Raw genomic sequence first — 2,733 nt, forward strand, 5'->3', positions numbered from 1 at the left:
ATATTTTCGTTCCCCTCTCCTAGATCTTGCTCGCCACTCTCCCAGATCTCGCTCTCTCACTCGCCTCTCTCACTTTATATAAAAATGCAAATGTATAAAATGCGTGAAAATTGTATATATACATATATTTTCGTTCCCCTCTCCCAGATCTCGCTCGCTCACTTGCCTCTCTCACTTTATACAATTGATGTTTTTGTATATTTATACCAAAGCAGACTATACAACTGCTTTCTTTTGTATATGTATAACGAAATATACATATTTATGTTTGCTATGGAGCGCAATTATGCAAACTTTGCTATAACATACAAATATGAATTTTGTGTTTGCTATATGTGAAAGTTGCTCTAGATTTTATAATTTATTTTACGTTTATATAGTATTATTTTACGCATTATTTTGTAGAATTAAAAAAAGGTAAAACAATATTTCTATTTATTTGATTGTCCTTTGAATTTCAACAGTTACTATAACACTTATGGATAGGTTTTAGTTTTCACTTTAATTATATAAGTAAGACACCAAAATATCAAGTTTTGATCATTTTATGTCTTCTCTACAACAATCTACTCTTTTTGTTTATTTTTATTTTGCTTAGCTCCAACAAAAATGTCCACGTAAATCTATTTTTTCCCTTTTGAAAAGTTTATTTTTTGCCTATTGCTACCATTTAGGTGTTTATATATCTATGGACTAGATTGAAATGTTTTATTATACTTTATCTAATTAATTTATGTCTACTTTATTATCAATCAATTATTTGTAGCCGAAAGAGGTCTCCAGATAGCTATAGTTGTACCTGCCAAGTATTTCTTTTCCCATTACTTCTAACAAGTATTTATGAAACTGGCATATATGCATATTTCCTTTATGCAACAATCTCCACTTAATTGAACTTTAAGGAACAATTACACTACTTTAATTTTTCATTATTGCTATTTTTTAAAGTTTGCATTGAACGTCTTTTTTATGTTAAAATTGAGACATCATTATCATGTTATATTGCGTAGTATAATCATACTATAGAATTTGGCCGCGCTTCGTGCAGTTATAAAAATATATATAAGTTTATTTTAGAAATTAATTATGATACAAGAAATAAAACCAATTATAGAAATAAGAAAATGATAAAATCACGATACAAATATTTTTGTAGAATTAGAGCTTAAGTGAATTACATTTTTATTATCAAATATTTTTCAAAATTAAAAGGCGAACTTATTAAGAAAAAAAATCATAGATTATGATGTTAATACATATAATTCGAATAAACATATTTAAGGACTTGATCTTTTTTTCTTGTTTTTATTAAATATTAAATTTACTATCTGATGAATCTTCTTTTTATTTGTAAAAAAATAGATGAACTAAAAATAGGAGGAAAAAGAGATAAGTATTTCAATCGAATTTCTTCTTTGATACTTAATCCTTTCATTTTCCTTGTATTTTTCTCTAATTTTTCATCATCGTCTAAATAAATATTTTTCTCTTATTTTCCATCATCATCATCTAAATAAACCTCTATTACTAATTTCTGTGTATATCTTATATTATTCTTTTGGTAATTCTTTTAAAGTAGAAGAAATGAACAAATTTAAAGAAAATGTAAATGGTTCTTCACCATAATAAACACCTAAGAACGGTGTATTTCAATATTTTATATACATTTCTTTTAAGCCATGAGTAGTAAAATTTGAACGTCTCTTAGCGTAGTTAGCTATTTCTGGCAAAGTTACAAATAACTAATTTGAGCCTAAGTGAAAATGTAATTTACTACGATTAAAAAATTTATAAGAACCTAAATTTAAAAATATTATAGAGATAACACATTTTTGTTAAGTTCGTAATCACAAAAACAATATGAAAAAAAGTTACATAATCAGTGCACATATTTTTGAGTTTTTATCCGGCTCCCCTCTATCCACATCCAAGAGACTTTTTATGGAGTCAAACTAAAGTATAAGTCTAATATTACAAAAATAATATAAAATATCACTATTTCAAATATGAAATAAAAATAATAATCTTGAGTAAGAATCTTATGAAACCAAAAATATGAATTTATATTGACAAAATTAAAGTAATATCACAAGGTATCTTAAATTTTGAAATTAAATAATTGGGGGTTATGGATATGAAAATTTAAAGAAAATGAGTTAATAATATTAATTAAAGTAAAAGTTCAATAGATATAAGTTATGGAGATAAAAAAATTAATATAAATAAAAGAAGGAAAAATAAAATAATGAAGCTTCCTTCTTCATTTCGATGAACTTATACTAAACTAATGTGAACATCTCTTTGTAATGAATTTTTGAAGAATATATCATTGATCTTCATCAAAGTGAAGCACATATCATGTCACTATCGTTTCTATAATTTCTTATGAAAAAAATGAAGAATAAAAAAAAGAAAAAAAATTAAAGAGAAAAAAAAGAAGGGAAAATTGTATATAATAGCAAACTATTAATTCAAATTAAATGCTATAAATATAGTTTGATTTAATTGTACCTCATAGCAAACTGTTGCTATTTCACCTCTCTCCTGGTGAATCTCGCTCACCACTCTCGTTATCTCCCTCGCCTCTCTCATTTTCTATACAAACGCAAGTGTATAAAGTGCGTTTGTGTTTGTATAAAGCGAGAGAAAATTGTATATATACATATATTTTCGTTCCCCTCTCTCCCCTCTCCCAGATCTCGCTCGCTCACTCGCCTCTCTCACTTTATACAA

This window comes from Solanum tuberosum, unplaced genomic scaffold, assembly GCF_000226075.1.
Source record: "Solanum tuberosum cultivar DM 1-3 516 R44 unplaced genomic scaffold, SolTub_3.0 scf00136, whole genome shotgun sequence".
Lineage (NCBI taxonomy): Eukaryota > Viridiplantae > Streptophyta > Magnoliopsida > Solanales > Solanaceae > Solanum > Solanum tuberosum.